Here is a 19208-nt window from a genome sequence, read left to right as displayed (position 1 = left end):
CTGATATCATAGTATGTATACACACACACACACACATATATATATATATGTGTGTGTGTGTGTGTGTGTTTATTCTGTTGTAATCAATCTGTTGTTATTTTTTTTTTCTAACTAAATCCTGCATTACTTTCATATTTAAAATTTTGCCTCCTGAGTGTCATTCTTACATTTCACGGTGCTGCAATAGTCGGACCTATCTGATATAGTAATCCACAAGTCCTGGTTTTCTGAAATCCTTGGTAAGTGTTACATTCAGTTTTAAACAAGCACCGACTCTGAAAGATAAAATTGTCCATAACTATCTGCCAGCACCTCCAGAATCTACCCGGCTGTCAGTTGTCAGGCTGCTTTCAGTGTAACCAAAAATATAAGTTTCCAGGATGTAGATGTTACATTTCCTGTAAATCATGTATTTTCTCTGTGTACCTTACGTACTGTAATGCTATGTTGGCTGTTGCTTTGCCATTCATTTGTAAGGTTGTCCCTTTCTTGTTTTCTTGACTTTATCAGATTCACGTCTTTTATCACATTTTCCTTGCGGTCACTTCCTAATGAAACCCGTTGAGTGTTTCCTTTTATGTCTTGCCCATAATCTATTAAAACCATTTTGCTTTTTTTTTAAGATGAGTGCCTTGGTATCTTTTGTTCTTTGTCAGGCTGTAAACATATTTAATCATGCTGCAGAGTTGGGCTTTGAACGTGGGGTCTATGGGGATTTGCTGCCTTTTGGAGCCTCAAGTGGCCACTTGATGAACTGCAGTTTTTTACACTTCCGCATGGGTTTCATCGCTCAGACGTGGAAGTTGCCATCTGTTCTCATCCAGATGGAGTCCAGACCACATGTGAAATAAGATGATAAAGTTAGTTTTGCTGTTTCTCTTGTGTCACGTTTCATCATCAGGTAAGATCACATCCACATTCTTCGTCTTTTTTTTTCTTTAAATACTCTCCACTCAACTTTGTTCCACAGATCTGCTGCAGAAGTTTATATTCACTTACAGTTCAACTAATAATACGAATAAAACGCTTTAACTGCAACTTGAACATTTTGATCTGCTCACTAGATGCGTCATATGTGTGATTATGTTTTATTTATGTCTTTACAGACATTATAAACAGTGGCGTATATACTTTTTAGGAGGTGGGGGACAGAAAAAAGTTGCAGTATGTCGCTATTTCATGTTAAGGAATGAGCTAGAGCGCCCAGTTAACATTTTCCTTTTACACTTCTTAGTTAACTTTGAACACACGCCCTTTCTCTCGCCCTCACATTCACACACATGCATTGTCCCCTTGACTTGACTTAAATAACTTATCTACTCAACCGCCCACTCAAATGCACAACCGCAGCTTAGTACACAGTGCAGTGATAAAAGCAGCATTCATTCGTAAACGTAATCAGAAGACAACCACAGCTTTGCACATTGCCTTGTCGTTTCATAGGCCAAATGTTCATTATACTGCATTACCAAAAAAAAAACACAAAAACACAGTAGCCCACCAGTGACTATAAACAGGGCAGGAAGGCCTCTGTCCGTCGTGTTAATTTTCTCAGTGTAAGCAGCCACAACAATAACTTTAGGGGAGTGACACATGCAGCTTAATTGGGTCAAACGAGGATCTACAGAAATATAACCACATTAAAAATTACATGCATAGCTAAATCAGCAGTTCAATAACCAGCAAGGGACAGAAGAAGAGGTCTGCATTTTACTCACCCAGTTTGAAGAGGAATGCCATTCACTTGTCTCTCATGGTGGCAAAGTGCTCAATATCCAGGACAGAAAGTTTCCCAGTAGATATCTTGGCTAATTTGACAAGTCTGCTCTGTCCACATGTATTTCTCAGATATCTTTTACCCTTTTAACACAAGAAAATGAGCGCTCTGCTGATGTGCTGGTGGCCGGTATCATGACCATGAGCTGCAGCAGTTTGTAGTGTAGTGTAGTTTGTAGATCCATCACAAACAAACAAACTCAGATGCTTCATATCTGCAAATCTCTGTGTCTCGTGCAATATTATGTCGTCAACAATCTGGAAGTAAAGACGTGGGAAAGATGAAACAGTGTCCTCGTCATCTTCTTGGTGCTGGCTCACTCCCTGCCCCAGGGCCTTCCAGTCGAGGCATTGTTGTTTATGTTTGGGGCAGAGGTTCACCGCCTGCCTGGACTATGTCATCATAAATGCCAGTAGATGTCTCGTTGGTTGTTGTGGCTGAAAGACCCCGAGAAGGAAGGTGAAGTCAAAGTTTTTGCTTCAAGGCCGCACTCTGTGCAGTGGTCTCCTTGTCTCATCCCGGCTCTGTCATTATTCTGTCAAAAGCAACACAGAGCGATGTGTGTCCTTCATGGATGGCATGTACCACGCTGCTTTTAAAGTTCCACCTCACAGCAGAACCCCCTGGTACACGCACAGCCTGATCCACTCCACACAGTAATGCAGATGTTTTACATGAGTGCAAGAAAATTGTGACAGTCATCCAGATCTGTGCTAAAACCAAATTTAGCTTATGAGCATGGCAGTAGATGAATAACACGCTGGTCCACTCATGCACAACTGTTTTAATGGCTTTTGCATCCCTATCCAAGCTGACATCATAAAAGCCAAGAAAACATGCACACACACTGCATTTCACACTTTTTGATTTACTGTGCCTTTCCATTGCCCGGGACAGGTTGGCAAGGTTGGTGAATCCTGCAGTGACCCAAGGATTATTCAGCGAGCAGGAATCTTTGTCAAAAAGAAGACATGGCCAACAGTATAGCCGCTGAGACATAGTGCTACCAGCTAACCAGACAGTGTGCACTAATTACACGCATTACTGACATACTTCCTCTCATGCAAAGTTTCAGTTCAGGAATTGGCCTGCTGTTATAATTTATTTTGAGTTGTTCCTGTAGAGGCAGTTTTGTAAAAAAAAAAAAAAAAAAAAAAAAAAAAATTCTTAAATAATCTAAATCCTCCATTATTGCGCTTGCTCATGCTGCTAATGAAATGTCAACACAAACTTGCTAATCCCACATTATTTTATTCAATGGGAAGCCAAAGGGTGGATGGAGTCGCTTGGCACAGTCCTGACCAATCACAGGTGAGCAGTGGCATGACAGCAGCCTCACCTGATTGGTTTGTTATTCTTCATCTTTTCACCAAGGGAAGCCAACTCTGCCTGGCTTCCCTTCGGACAACAGTGCAATAACCTATTTCACCACGTTGGTTACGTTGAATTTAGAGGGGCGCTGTTTTACAGTCCTCAGTAATTACAGAAGAGAAATAAGGAAGAAACGAAGTGACACAACTGAGAATTAAGAAGAGTTATCTTGACTTGATCTTCGTTTTTATTCATTTAACTTTTTCTAGTGGTATGTGCAAAGGCTATTTGAAGTTGTTATTATACATTTCTTATTATATCATTTGCACTGATATTATATTTGTTGTTTGTCCCACTGTTTAAATTTACACTTTAAAGAGCAACATTTTCATTGTGCAGAACTAAAAACATGATGAGGTTACCAGCCAGTGATGACACATAGCATATTGATATTGAATATGAATATGTATGAATATCCTGTTGACAATAAACGCATCATCTGAGCTGTTTTTAGTTGATACAGTGATGAAGGTTGACCTGACAGCTGACACATTTAACCTGTGAACACAGAACTATCAGCCTTTTATTTTGCTATAATCAACAGTTTATATAAGAATATTTTCAGTGAAGTAAATCATAAAGTATAAACGTGTCTCTGCATCCTGTCATGTGTCTGTGTCTCTGCTGCTTCATCTAAAGACGTCTGTCTCTACTTGTCTGATGCTAAAGTCCAAAACACAGCAGCTCAGGTAACACACACAATTATACACATTGAACATGATGCAGTTCCTCACATGAACAACTCAGAACACTGTATAACTTTATCAGTGATTAGTTTATAAAAGACATATTGGCAGCTCAGCAGTCATCTTCTTGATGATCAGTTTCTAATATTCTCTCTGCAAGGTCTGTGAGAAAGTGGAATGTCAAAGATCACTTTAATCCTCTGTCTCATGTTAACTTGTGAGTAACCAAAACAGTTTGACTTGATTTTATTTCCACTTTGTGGTTAGGAGAGCCAATACAGATGTAGTCATCGGGTTTCAGTTAAACACATTCATATCAGTCCAAGCAGCTGGTGACTTGGTTTAAAGTCTTTATAGAAACAGAACAAGATGAAAACTTTGCTTTTGTTGCTTCTCTTCTGTCGTGTTTCATCAACCGGTAAGATCTCATTCACATTCTTCACCATCTTTTCTTCCTTTTCTAGTTTCTTTTAACAGAAATCTACCATATTAGTGACGATGAGTCTAATTATGTTTCACTCACATTATAAATGTTGTTTGTTCCACAGTGAAACACTCACTGAAATATTTCATCACTGGATCCTCTGGAGTCTCAAACCTTCCAGAGTTTATGGCTGTTGCATTGATTAATGGCGTCCAGGCTGGGTACTGTGATGGCATCAACAAGACATTTGAAGTAAAACTGGACTGGGAGAAAAAAGTTTTGGATAATGATCCTGATCAATTAGAGTTCTACACTAACCGATGTTTGTGGATTATCCTCACAACTTCAAACTTGCAATGTCCTGTCTGAAGCAGATCTTCAACCAAAGTGAAGGTACAGTATGTTGTGTGTTGTGTGTGGTACCTGACCTCAGATCATTATAGATCATAGAACAGAAACTAAACTGACTCCTGATCATAGCCACAGAGTTCAGGTGTTAGATGTAGAAAGGATGGATCAGAACAGAAATGATCAACCTTATTTATGTGTCTCTTGAACACATGTAGCCTGTACTCCAGCACGTGTCTGATGGTTGTTTGCTTCTAAACTTTGTGGAGGACAGACTCTTGTAGTGTGGTTCCTGTTGGTGAGGCTGGGACAGAGCAGGGTCAGAGGTCAGACCATGTAGCTGGTTCAGTCCAGCTTCTGGTCATGACCTGTCCTCAATAGTCAGTCTGTTCTAGTAGCTCATCACATCAACCCACTGACATCAGTTTATGTTTATAGTTTGTGACTGCTCACATTAATATTTAGTTTCTTTCCTCCTCTGAAATGTGAAAGTTTGGAGAAATGAATGAATGAAAGTAATGGAGCCATAGTGTCATTGCAGGAATCTACAGTGAGAATAAGAAAAGGTTCACTGATTATATGCTCTTGACTCATGAGAGCACAAGTCTTGGAGAACAGCAGTGAAATACAGAGGTTTTCATTATACATCATATCTTTGTTGTGTGTAACTTCTAGGTGTTCACGTTTTACAGCTTATGGAAGGCTGTGACTGGGATGAAGAGACTGGAGAGGTCACTGGTTTCTTAAAGTATGGTTATGATGGAGAAGACTTCATTTCTCTGGATCTGAAGACATTAAAATGGATCGCTCTCAAACCTGAGCTCATCTACACCAAACTGAGATCGGATTCAGACATAGACAATATAAAATTCATTGAGCATTTCTACACTCAGCTTTGTCCTAAGTGGTTGAAGATGTATTTACAGTATGGGAAGAGCTCTCTGTTGAGAACAGGTACGTATGACCTGTGACATCTCAGTGAACACAGTGAATCCTTTGAGGATCCCCAACATGTTAATATTTCTTATTCTGTTACTATAATAATCTACACAATGAAGATCCCCAGAAAAAGAACTGAAAGAAGTGGTCTCTAGACTTTTTGTTTAGCAGCAGACAGAGCGGCTACAGCAGCATGATACTGACATTCTCTCTCCCTCCAGACGTCCCCTCAGTGTCTCTCCTCCAGAAGACTCCCTCCTCTCCAGTCAGCTGCCACGCTACAGGTTTCTACCCTGACAGAGCCATGATGTTCTGGAGGAAAGATGGAGAGGAGATTCATGAAGGAGTGGAACATGGAGAGATCCTCCCCAACCATGATGGATCCTTCCAGATGAATGTTGACCTGAACATTTCATCAGTCTCACCTGAAGACTGGAGGAGGTACGACTGTGTGTTTCATCTCTCTGGTGTGGAGGACGACATCATCACCAAACTGGATGAAACACAGATCAGAACCAACTGGGGTAAGAGGACATGCATGTGGTTAGTTGGTTATTTAAGGCCTTGTCCTGCAGGTTAGTTGATAATTTATCTAATCTGGATTGTTCTTAATCTTTGGTGACTGTTCTTTGTTCAGTTGAGAAGCCTGATGACATGACCTCCACCACCGTCATCATCATCATCATTATCATCATCTCTGCAGTGGTTGTTGTTGTTGTCGTCTTTGCAGCAGCTGCTGGATTCATGGTTCATAGAAAGAAAGAAGGTGAGCTACTTTGATTTAGTCTTTGAGTTGAATCCTACAGTTTGAAGCATCCAGCAGTAAAAGCTGAGTAAGTCTCAGAGTCAGGAGAAGTCAGGAGAACATGACTATACTATGATGATGAGGGAGATAAGTGATGAAAAGAAACCAAGTGAGAACTAAACAGAAGAGCAGAGTGGATTTATTATTTTATTTAGGATCATATTCACTGGAGATAAGATGATGAAAGATATTCTGACATTAACAACTGGAACTGAAATGACCTGTCTTTACTTTTCATTTCAGACCAAAAGGCTCCAGCTGGTAAGTAAAACTTATTTTATTCTGTTTCATCTGATCTAACAAACTGTTGATGATTTCTCCAGACTATGAGTTGACCTTTAACTCTGTTTGTTTCTGACCTTACAGATAGTGAGAACAACATTGAACTATCTGAGAGACTGAATCCAGGAACCTAGCACCTGAATTCCAGATCAACTCTAAATAAACTTGATACTGAATAACTGAAACCATGTTCTTTTCTTTTGTAGGACAGACTCATCGTAATTGTGACGTTTACAGGTAGAGACCAGATCAAATGAAGTCTAGTGGAACCAGGTAGTGATGGTGGTTTAATCACTGAGGAGGAATCGTTCACATTATGTTGTTTTCTAATCCAGTTGGTCTGGTTTCACCACTGTGGGATAAATATATTAATGTTGTACATGAGTTTCTCCACTCACTGTGTTTCTACTACTATGTGTCAAACTGCCTTTTTCCAAAGTTTATATTAAGTTGTGTCTAATTCTGTAGCATTTCTTCTTTGCATTCCTATGTTTTGACATTGTGTTGTTAAAACTAGGGTGTTTTTATGTTTGTGTTTTTCTTAAGAAAGTATAGTTTTACAGTGTCTACATTTTAAATCCCCATACAAATAGTTTTGTATTGCTCAGTGTCTATATGCCAAAAGAGCTGAGCTGGTTTTAGTTCATACTGTGATTTAGGTTGAAAAGACATTTGTACCTGTGAATAAATAATTACAGTCTTTCCAATAAAGCAAATGTGAAAATCTGAAAGTGTCTCTAGATCTTATCATGTGTTTCTGCTTCATCTAAAGCTGCTTGTCTCTACTTGTCTGCTGCTAAGGTCCAAAATACACCAGCTCAGGTAACAGAACTTGACACATTGGACATGATGCAGTTCATCACCTGAGCAACTCACAACACTGACATATAAATAATTAGAACTGCATTTAGAATCACTCATGGGAATCAGTTCCTACAGACAAAAAGCAGAAATAGCTGCAGCTCTGATGATGTCACAAGAAGAATATCAAGAATAATATGCAGAGAGAAGTTAAAGTGTCCGTGCTCCCAATAAACTCCTGATATTGAGACAGAGTGAAGTTTTTTTCTAGCAGTGTTCCCTGGTGAGTCAGTTTTCTTGTTGTTGCTTGTTTTTTTAAACCAGTTTTGTTTCCAGGAGCTGCTCCTCTCTCACATAAAACATTTGTCTGGTGTTCAGCAAAGTCTGTTGTTGTTGTTTTATCCAACATTTGATTAATGAAATAACTGATTTTCGACTCACAAATCATCTGATTCAAATATTCTAATTCCCACAAATGACAAACAGTTGTGTTTTTCTCTCTTTCTTGCTGCACTTCCCTTTAATGTTTGGTGAAACTGAGTCTTTTACATCATCATCATCATCGTCGTCATTAGTTATTACAATTATACCTGAAGATGAGAAAATGTCCTGACAGTGAGTTTTACCTCAGTGACCAGTTTACGGTTGTTGTCGCCCTCTAGTGGAAGGAAACTGAAACACATCTTTTACTGAGTAATCAAACCGAGACATCCAGGTCTTCAGTAGATTTTTTCACAGGAGTCGTTTGACTTGTCGTCTTATAACCATCAGCAGTGGTTATGCTTGTCGGTGGAAACGCGTCATTTTACTTTTGTAAACGCGTGCAAAAAATGTAACTACTATATCAATATGGGTCTATGTCAAATGAGTCAGTAATATAAAATATATTATTTAATTGGAAAAACTAATTCCACTTCATACTGATGGTACCCGACCTCAGAATGTCACCCAATAAACATTAGGCCATTCAGAATTGTATAGCATGAATTTAAAACTTACTTTATTTAAGTCTTACAATACAAACATGAATTACATTTATACACTAACAACTTTGCTAAAAACTCCTGATACTAGATTCCTGAGACCACGTTTGTTTCTATTCTAAGACATGGTCTCATGGAGTCTGCTGTGCTGCTTCTACTTTATATTTTTGCATGTGCTGACCTTTAGCTTCAAATGAGGAATCACAGATGTTTATGCAGTCTGGTATTGACTGTTGTAATACACTTTTTACATCTCTTAGTGAGTCATCCAGCAGTCGGTTGCAGGTTATGGAGAATGCTCCTGGTAGACTACTAACTGGATCAAATAGACCTTCTCATATCAGCCCTCTTCCTTTTCACTGGCTCCTTGTTGCTTTCAGAAAACTGTTTAAAGTTTTCTTGTTAAGGCTCCTGTCTAATGTGATTACATTTTTTATCAGATCAATTAATGACTGTACAGCTGGAGTCCAGTGATGAGTCCTAACAACACTGAACATGAACAAAGAGCCTCCACAGGGTTGCTCCAAAATTCTGATCACACTAACAAAGACCACGTCTTAATTGATGAAAGTTAGTTTATTGGTAGACAGGTCATGAGAGAAATGGATGGAGGGATGAGAAGGGGAGGAATGAAGTGAAGGGCTGAATGTGTAAACATGATGGTAGAGGAACCCAGGGATTGAGACTCAGGGTGGGGACACATCTCAGGAAGCTTCAGATCCTTGTTAACCTGGTTCCTGTAATGAAAGATGGAAGAGGAAGAAAAGGAAAGAGAGGGATGGGGAGGGTGGGGGTTGAGACCTGAGACAGACAGAGAGAAGGTTAGGACATAGTTTTATAGGTAAACGTGGGAAATATAATGAGATGTGATGTGGTCTGGTTCCTGAACTTATTTAATAACTTAATTTATTGATAAAAATACTTGAATATCAGTGTCATATGTTTTGCATTTCAGAAATTACACCAGTTTTCAATACATATAAATATCTGTCAAATGTATCAATGGATGTTTCACTTTTTAATAAAGCATTTTTTCAAAGATTGTCTCCATTATTCACATTTAGGTTAGTTCACATTATATTAATGACACTAAACTTTGGGCAAAACTGCATTTTCTAACAAATTCTGATGAAAATAAAATGTAGTTTACTGTGTGTCCATTATATCGATGCAGAATAGGAACGAGCAATAAAGATTTATTTGAATAGACAATAGTGCTGTTGTTACGCGTTTAAGAATGAGGTGTTGTTCCCTCTTGTGCACATATTAATTGTCTGTAGAAAACCTCAAACAAGTGTTAGCACCACAAGTGCTCTCTGTTGAATACAAACTTGGATTCACTCATCACGTACTGACAACTTCTCCAAGTTCAACTTGGTCAGATACTGATGTGAGACTCTACTGACAAAACTCAGTTAAACAGGGTAACATGAATGACTTCTTAGATACAGCAGAAAAAGATATTTTCCATTATTTTGCAACTCAACATAGATTTTAAAGAGTGGGCAATATTTTCCTGTCTCTTTAGACACACAGATCCACACTCTCCCCCACAAAATAAATTGTCTCCTGACATTTCTATAAACCTTGTGGTATTCTTTTAACACACCTCAACCATCCAAGGCCTCCAAAAGTTCTTAGTCTGACTAATCCGAGTCTCTGTTATTTTACAACTTTTCTGCACCAGGGAAGGCTGACCCAATATATCATAACTCAGGACCTTAGTCTGTTGCCTTAATCTCTGGGGCTGTCGCTGACGGTTTACCAGTATTCAGGGCTGGAGAGTCTGCCTTTGACTCATCATGTCCAGGTGTGTCAAGGCTCAAGGTAGGTCCCTGTAGTTGCAGGGGCACCTCCTCCTTGCTCTGTAGTGGCAAATCCTCTTTGCTCTGTAAAGGCAAACCCTCTTCGGAAAGTTTCCGCCAGAGGATTCAACGGGGCCTGGCTCTGTTGCCGTCCTCTGCTGGATCTGCGATGCCACTGGTAGGTGTCGCTGTAGTCATCATTATGGATGTCACTGGCCTCTGCATGCTGCACTGGTTGACGTTGTGGTCCCGTCTTTTTCTTTGAAATTCTTTAAGCGTCTGTTTGAGTGTGTTTACTGGTGGTTGCTCTGGAGGTAGGAAGTAGGAAGCAGCAGAAGATTTCTGTGTCCTGCCCTTTACCATTCACATCTGGGGGTTAGGTTTCTGACAAGGAGTCCATCACCAGACTGGAGGTCTCTCCCATGCGTTTTTCTGTCATAGTGGGCTTTTCCACCGACTGCTGCCAAAACAGCTGAAAAGGTATGCCTCTTGCATTTTCCTCTTCCAGTTACTCACATAGTCATCATAAGTGTCATGAGAGTCTTGTTTTAGATCAACCAACAGGTCAATGGGCAAGCGAGGAGCATGTCCAAAGAGAAGATAGTAAGACGCGTACCCTGTTCCTTAACTCTTTGTGCAGTTATAGGCGTGGACATCCTTAGCCAAAGGCTCCTTTCAATCTTCCTTCTCTTTATCTCTGGGGTGCACAGCATGGACAACAGGGTGCGGTTTAATCTTTCCACTTGTCTGTTTCCCTGTGGGTGGTAAGGTGTTGTATGTGAGCCTTGGAGAGTTTCTTTAGTCTTGCCATCAGTTTGTTCTCAAACTCTTGTGTCATGGTGGGGGTCCTTTCGACACCTAAGTGACCCATATGTTGGTGTAGCTCTCTGAAAACCTGATAGCGTTTAGGGATCAGCAGTTGTTCTCTGTGGGATGTTCTGTGGTGCAGGTCCATCTGGATCTTTAGCCACTGTTTTAACAGTACAGCTACAGAAAGGTGCTATACTCTCGCTTCAGTTCTACTGGACCTCATGTTTTGCGACTTTTACCTCAGTACTCTTGACAGGACTTCATCCACTTCCTGAGCCTTGCGGATTTGAGAGAGGTGAGTGGTTGGCTAGTCCCATCTTCTTTCATCAAACTCAAGGCGCTAACATGGAGAGAGATGGTACTTGTTCTCTGCCAGACTTAAGGTGCGGGATCCATAAACTATGACTCTCATCTTCCCTTGCTGCTGTTGATACAACACGGCACCCAGGCCAACTTCTGATGCATCACAGTGTAATACAAATGGCTGGGTGAAGTCAGGATACCCCAGGACAGGAGGCCTGTGAGAGCATCGACAAGCTGATTCAATACGTCCTGATGGGAGCTGGTCCACTGGATGGGCATGCATGATGGTAAGTGACCTTTATTTGTCTTTACCATTGTCGATCGCTTCCCTTTTGCCTGATCTAGGGTGTGGTTTTTATGGTTTGGGACAGCAGGTTGTACAGCAGATGGGCCACATAGGAGAATTTGGGCATAAAAGGTCTGTAACAGTAGAGGAGCCGGAGTGTCTGGTGTACCTCACCAACAGTGGCAGGTGTCTTTTTTCTTTTAATTAAATTAAATTCCATTAACTTTTATTAATATAGCGCCAATAACAATACAAATTGTCTCAAGACACCTCACAAAAACAAGCCTGCAACCTCTAGAGCAAGCCTAAGGGCAATGGTGGCAAGGAAAAACTCCCTTTTAACAGGAAGAAACCTTGAGCAGAACCCAGCTCATACGGAGGGACCTGTCTTCCGAAGGCCAGCCGGGTAGAAACAGAGAGGATAGAGAGAAAAGAAGAACAGGAGAAACAAGATTAACAAACTTCTGTCATGGATACATATATCAAGGTGAAGGAAACACGTAGGATCTAGTAATATAGCACAGCCCTCACCGGAGCCATCTCTGCTGGGTCCATTGTGTAACCCTCTCCTGCCACCAATTTCCCAAGGAACTTCACACTGGACTTGAACAGTTCACATTTATTTGGTGTCAACTTCACACGGTGCTTTTTATATCGCTGAAGAACAAGGTAGATATGCTCCAAGTGATCCTCCTCAAAGCTGCTGCTGTGTGCTAAGTTGTCATACAGGTGCAGGAGGCATATCGTGTCTCTCAGGGCAGCCAAACACCACTCCATGCTCCTCTGGAATTCTGCAAGTGTGGAAGTCAGACCAAAGGAGGTGCGCACCCATTCATAGAGCCCCTAGGGTGTAATGAAAGCTGTCAAGGGACGGCTCTCTTTGTCCAAAAAGCCCCGGTGTTACGCCTTGCCCTGGTTTAATACCGAAAACCATAAGCTCCCACCCAGTGCGTCCAACATGTCCTGATTCCCTGTATTGGGACCTCTGAAGTCAGAACAGAGCTTGAGATCACCATCCTTCTTACGGACACATACCACAAGCGATGAATAAGGGGATCGGGAGGATATAATCCATCCTTTATTCAGTATGCCCTGTAGGCACTGTGTAACTTCTTGTGGAGAGACTTTGGGATGGACGTTTCTGTCTTTTGCACCGGGCTGGTATCATGAAGGGTGCATCTTGAGAGAGAGGATGCAGCCCACGTCTGAGTACACGGTCTTGATGGGCTCAAGGTGTCCTACCTCTTTATGACAGTCCAGGTGGGTGGTATGTCTAAACATGCTGCTATACATGCAATATTCATACTGGTCACTTTAAATATCCTTGATTGCACTACTACCTCTCATCTCATCTTATTTTATTCTTAAATTCTATTTTTTATTTTAACTTGTTATTCTATTTTATATTTCCTATTCTATATTTATATTATTTATATATCTCAGGTCTGTACATTTATACCAAGAGCTGCTGAACAGAATTTCGTTGTGCCTTGCATAATGACAATAAAGATTCTTGATTCTTGTCAGTGGTGTTGACCACTGGTCTGGCTATGTAGGTCACTTTAGCTTCTGGGATTCACACCACTACATAATTATACCACGCCTTCTGATGGAGGATTCAGCACATCAGATGAAAACAACATATGTGGTCCTTAGCTTGTGACCTCACCTGTAGATAGTAGTGACTTAGTTAGCTGCTAAGGAGACTTTTTTTACACCCGTACAAACCACACCTGTCTCTGACTCTGACCCACCTTTCTGCATCAACTGTGACAACTGTGTGGGGAAGCTGGTTCAGTCACCAAGAGTAATTCACAATGATTGATTGTGCTCTAGTGTCCCAGAGTACTTTAACTAGGTCATTGTCCATAAAAAAAAGTCTACCATACATCTGTTTCCTACAAGGCTTACTATCTGTGACTGGCATCAGGAAGGCAGATCGTTAACCTCACATTCAGCTGAAGATGTGTTGGCTGTTTTTTTCTAGAGCGGCCATGGGTAGACTTACTGGGCTGAGTGGTAGCTATTCATTTTGGGACGCTCTACCTCTGACTACTGTTGGTCCCACCTCAGTGGCCCGTGTTCATTTCCTGACCAGTTTCTCTGTGCCCTGTATCCACAGGAGAAGTGATCTTCTTGTCCACATTTGAAATAGTGTATGCAGTTTTCACCCCTTTTCTCTTCGCTGCACCTTTAGCAACCTTTCTGCTTTGATCTATGGAGGTGAGTACCTGTCTCCATTACAGCAGCAGGCATTTGCTTCATTTCTGTGCAAAGCTCTTCCATGAGTGCTCTTACACAGTGCCACACTGTCACTGATCTTTTTTTCTGACAACTCTACAATAAATTTTTCTATCCACTGCAGAACAAAAGTACACACCAGACCCTGTTAGTCAGTTATGTGTCTACAGACCAGATCAAACTACCTTCAGCATCACAGACCACTTTCTCTGACCTGTAATGTTTGTGTCTCATCATCTAATTCTCTGTTAAACATTTAGAGCCACCTTCCTCTCAACTAATTACTATATATTGGACGCTTCTTTTCAGAGTCAACATCCCACAAACACATTTATATCAAATTATGTGATTTAGAAACATTCAGATCAGATTTGACCCAGACGACAACAGGAAGGTTATGTACTGAGTTGTGGGATCATAAGTGCATTATTTCAAGTGTAAACAATATTTGAATCTATTTCACATTGTCAAACCCAGCACCACTACTTTTTATCATGGATTTACTGCATCTTAAATTAAATGTTTATTGTTTATTAATACTCAATGCGAGTTTAATTACTGTCTGTGTTTTGTCGCCATCTAGTGGACACCGGTGGTAATTACTGGATGTTTCTGCGAGGCAGAGTTCAGCTTAAACATGAATGTGTGTGTGTGTGTGTGTGTGTGTGTGTGTGTGCCAGATTTATTTATTTATTTATTTTATTTAAGAAAGCAAGACGAACAAATTCTGTGTTTTCTGTCTTTTCTCACTTTGCATCTCCAGATAAAATTATTTAAAATGTTTTTTGCGACCTGTTAATGCAAGAGTTCTTCTACCTGTACGTCCTTCCTGGATGGTGACGCTACTGGTCCACCTCTTATTAAGAAATACGCGGAACTACAAAATAAAAATCCATCTAAACGTCTTAGAATGAAAACTGTTCCCATTATAATTTCAGATAGAAATTAAAACGAAAATCTCTGTCTCCACAAACTGATTCTCAGACTGTACACTCACCATTTACTTACTGACGGAGTGAAATTATTCTCAACGATTTTATTTTGAAAAACTGTCCGTGCATGCGCTCTGAACAGGTTCATACCACAAAACCAAGCAGGGACTGGCTTTATCTCCAGTACCAGATTGACTTTTGGATTCAGACACCCAGATATTTACCAGCCGATGGCCCAATGTCTTCATCTAAATAAAAAATAAAAATAAATAAAAATCAGGATGAAAACGTTGTTGTTGCTGCTTCTCTTGTGTCATATTTCATCATCAGGTAAGATCACATTCACATTCTTTATCATCTTTCTTTAAATTCTTTCCACTCGACCTTACATGTTGCTCTGTGTCATGACTTTAACTGTTCTCACACAGTTGATGTTTTACCAGACTCCTTCTATCAAATGAAACCTAAGTCCATATTTAATTTAGTATTAATGATAATCAATAATTTTTATTATTTTATTTAATAGAAACATTTTTGTTGTTTGATCCACAGTGAAACACTCACTGAAGTTTTACATCACTGCCTCCTCTGGAGCCCCAAACCTTCCAGAGTTTATGATTGTAGAAGAGGTTGATGACATCCAGGTGGGATACTGTGATGGCAGCAACAAGATATTTGAAACAAGACAGGACTGGATGAAAAGATTATTTGATGGCAACCCCCAAGTGTGGATATGGGCCACTCAACAGTGTTTTGAGATTCTACCTCCCCTCTTCAAAATCTCAATGAACGGTTTGATCCAGCTCTTCAACCACAGTGAAGGTTCAGGTAGGTCTACATATTCCAGGTTTTATGAACAGTTGGTCTGTGAAGGACATTTCTCTCAACCAGTCATTTAGAACTGAAGGAGCTTCTTGGATGAAACATCTCAGAGAAACTCAGCAAGTCCACCTTTTAGTTTTAGTTTGTTTTTGACGTACCATGTCCTGGATGACTGAGAACCTTCACATTCAACAGTGGTCACCAGCAGATGGTTCCCATTTATCAGTTCAACAGTCTTGGATGTAAAGAAACTACTTTAGTATGAATGACAAATGAACCATCTGATCTGATCTAGTTCATCACATTTCATTTTAGGTTCAGGTAAATCATTAAATAATGTAAATGAATAAAACATTTACAACTCTGTCTCACTTGTGAATCAACAGGTGCAGCCACAGACTATTTAAAGGATGTAAGAATCATTTATGTTGAAATGATGTTGGTCTGTCTTTCTGAGCAGTACAATGATTAGTTACCCCTCAGTGAAATGTTCCTGACCAGGTTCCTCTCCTTGGAAACCATAGCCAGTACATTCAGACATTCTCTCCTGCAGGTTGTTGACAAACCACAGGGTTAGTGGTCCAGTCCCTGGTTCATGGAAGGACAGTGTCAAGTAGACATGTTGAAGAGTCCTTGACACTGAACCTAGAGGAGCTCCCAGTGCTGGACACTGGTGTGTGCTCTTATTCACACAAACAAGAACATCTAGATGTGTAGAAAGACTATGAGTAGTAAGCTACCAATCAGTAGAAAAGCCCTCGATAAATACAAGACCTCCACTGACTGTGTTTGACATGAATGTGTTGACTGTTTGTTGAATGACTGCCCGTAAATAAAAAAGATCATGATGACTAATGCATGCTACTGAAACCATTCAGATTACACTGCAGCGTCTACAAACCAGAGCATCACACAATGGATAATCATTTAAAATCATCTTCAGATATTTATACATCACTGTTCATTGTGATCTCTGTTGTCTCTCTCCCAGGTGTTCACATTTTACAGTTCATGAGTGGCTGTGAATTGGATCAAACAACTGGAGAGTTTACTGCTTTTGTACAGTTTGGTTATGGTGGAGAAGATGTGATTGAACTGGATCTGAAGACCTCGACGTGGACCGCTCTGAGACCAGAGGCTGATATTATCAAACAGAAATGGGATGCAGAGACTCTTACAATAAAAGACAGTGTGGAATTCCACACTAAGACTTGTCCTGAGTGGCTAAAGTTGTTTTTGAAGTATGGGAACAGCTCTCTGCTGAGAACAGGTAGAGTCACATGACCTGATGTAGTCTGGTGAACACTATACTGTTTATTGTAGATTTGTTGTATTATCAGTTCAATGAGTCTGACTCTTCTTCTGAGAAAGATGAAGAGATGTTTGACAAGAAAGAACTAATCACTTCACTTTTTATTACTCACCATCATTGGTTCACTATATTCTTTAATATATTTTATGACCATAGATCAGCTCCATCTGTGTTTGTGGTTAATCAGCGAAGATCATCATGTTAGAAATATATAGTATGACTGTACTTTATTCCATGTATCTACCTGTTAATTTCTTTATAATCTAAATTATTTTTGTTCCTCTTCCTCCTCTATTTCTCCCCCGAGACGTCCCCTCAGTGTCTCTCCTCCAGAAGACTCCCTCCTCTCCAGTCAGCTGCCACGCTACAGGTTTCTACCCTGGCAGAGCCTTGTTGTTCTGGAGGAAAGATGGAGAGGAGATTCATGAAGGAGTGGAACATGGAGAGATCTTCCCCAACCATGATGGATCCTTCCAGATGAATGTTGACCTGGACATTTCATCAGTCTCACCTGAAGACTGGAGGAGGTACGACTGTGTGTTTCATCTCTCTGGTGTGGAGGACGACATCATTACCAAACTGGATGAAACACAGATCAGAACCAACTGGGGTAAGAGGACATGAATGTGGTTAGTTGGATATTTAAAGTCTTGTCCTGCAGGTTAGTTGATAATTTATCTAAACAGACTCTAACGAGGATGGAAAGTAAATGAGGTGTTCTAAACTGTTTAACTTGGATTGTCCTTAATTGTTCTTTATTCAGTGGAGAAGTCCAGTAACCAGACCTCCATCGTCATCTCTGCAGTGGTTGTTGTTGTCGTCTTTGCAGCAGCTGCTGGATTCATGGTTCATAGAAAGAAACAAGGTGAGCTATTTTGATTTAGTCTTTGAGTTGAATCCTACAGTTTGAAGCATCCAGCAGTAAAAGCTGAGTAAGTCTCAGAGTCAGGAGAAGTCAGGAGAACATGACTATACTATGATGATGAGGGAGAGAAGTGATGAAGAAAGAAACAAAGTGAGAACTAAACAGAAGAGCAGAGTGGATTTATTCTTCAGGTTGAGTGAGTAGAAGAGGATCATATTCACTGGAGATAAGATGATGAAAGATATTCTGACATTAACAACTGGAACTGAAATGACGTGTCTTTACTTTTCATTTCAGACCAACGTCTTCCACCTGGTAAGTAAAACTGATTTCATTCTGTTTCATCTGATCTAACAAACGGTTGATGATTTCTCCAGACTATGAGTTGACCTTTAACTGTCTATATGTCTATATGCCAAAACAGGACAGCAAGTTACTTTCAGACCTGATGATGATGATGTTTAAATGTGAGCTCACCTGAACTCTCACAGCAGTGACTTGTTCTCTTGCAGCTCATTGTATTGATTGAACTTTAATGTGTATGAAGATCCTAATGAATATGTTTAAATGCTGAACCAATCATCTGAGCTGGTTTTAGTTCATACTGTGATTTAGGTTGACCTGACAGCTGACTGTGAGCAGCTCTATTATGTGCTGTTCATGTTTTCTCTGTGGGTGTTTGACTAACAGTCACCTCTCTGAGCACTAAATAGAAGTTTTATTGAGTTCAGTGCCAAAACAAACAGTCACAGAGTGAATGTAATCATAGTACACACCTTAAGCTCACTCACGTTGAAGTTGAAGAAGTTTTCTTCAACATTTTACATCAACTTGACTCTGTTAACAACTGCTTTTCTTTTTTATAATTGGGATTGGAAGATGACTTTTCATTTGTCCACATGACTTTACTCTGATAAATACCACACACAGCAACCATTACAGTAAACCACTTATTTATCATTTTATTAATAACTAAAGGAAACTAAAGACTAACAAGACAATATAAGAGAAAATGGAGTCTACAACAAGGAACATCAACACTTGGCTTCATAGAACGACAAATCCACAAGATTAAAAAAAAAACAAATTACGACTAAGATTCGAGAGACTGAGAAATATTTCTCTTCTTCTGTTTTGTTCATACTTCAGTGATGCCTAATAATATTTAAAATCTTGAATTGAAACCTTTCCATCGGTGTATATGTTACATGACGTGTTTCAAAGGAAACTGGGTTAAGAGACTAACATATTATAATTGTTGTTTTTCTCACAGTGAAACATTAAAATATTACATCACTGGATTCTCTGTAGATTCTCTGTTTGTTTGTGACCTTACAGATAGTGAAGAAGCTCTGAACTGAGCTGGTTTATAACTACAAAATAACTTGACTGAACTTGTCTAAATGCCGCCAGGAG

General features: G+C 40.0%; 1 protein-coding gene and 1 pseudogene across 1 annotated transcript in view; both read left to right on the top strand.

Annotated features, from left to right (window-relative positions):
- The window catches only part of LOC125020299, a 37922-nt gene that overhangs the window by 3519 nt on the left and 15195 nt on the right, over positions 1–19208 (top strand). The window lies entirely within an intron of this gene.
- On the top strand, positions 3726–7355 carry LOC125019700 (annotated as a pseudogene).

The sequence above is a fragment of the Mugil cephalus genome, chromosome 14 (genome assembly GCF_022458985.1).
Source record: "Mugil cephalus isolate CIBA_MC_2020 chromosome 14, CIBA_Mcephalus_1.1, whole genome shotgun sequence".
Classification (NCBI taxonomy): domain Eukaryota; kingdom Metazoa; phylum Chordata; class Actinopteri; order Mugiliformes; family Mugilidae; genus Mugil; species Mugil cephalus.
Note: the sequence above shows the minus strand (reverse complement) of the source record. Positions and strands in the feature narration are given on the sequence as shown.